The sequence below is a fragment of the Bison bison genome, unplaced genomic scaffold (assembly GCF_000754665.1).
Source record: "Bison bison bison isolate TAMUID 2011002044 unplaced genomic scaffold, Bison_UMD1.0 scf7180017864527, whole genome shotgun sequence".
Taxonomy (NCBI): Eukaryota; Metazoa; Chordata; class Mammalia; order Artiodactyla; family Bovidae; genus Bison; species Bison bison.
Genome location: NW_011495078.1, coordinates 830348 through 830752, shown reverse-complemented (window position 1 = coordinate 830752; position 405 = coordinate 830348).

The following is a 405-nucleotide window of genomic DNA, read 5'->3' as shown; positions in this document are numbered from 1 at the left end:
AAAGTAATGTCTCTGCTTTTGAATATGCTATCTAGGTTGGTCATAACTTTCCTTCCAAGGAGTAAGTGTCTTTTAATTTCATGGCTGCAGTCACCATCCGCAGTGATTTTGGACCCCCCAAAAATAAAGTCTGACACTGTTTCCACTGTTTCCCCATCTATTTCCCATGAAGTGATGGGACCGGACGCCATGATCTTCATTTTCTGAATGTTGAGCTTTAAGCCAACTTTTTCACTCTCCACTTTCACTTTCATCAAGAGGCTTTTTAGTTCCTCTTCACTTTCTGCCATAAGGGTGGTGTCATCTGCATATCTGAGGTTATTGATATTTCTCCCGGCAATCTTGATTCCAGCTTTGTGTTTCTCCAGTCCAGCGTTTCCATGATGTACTCTGCATAGAAGTTAA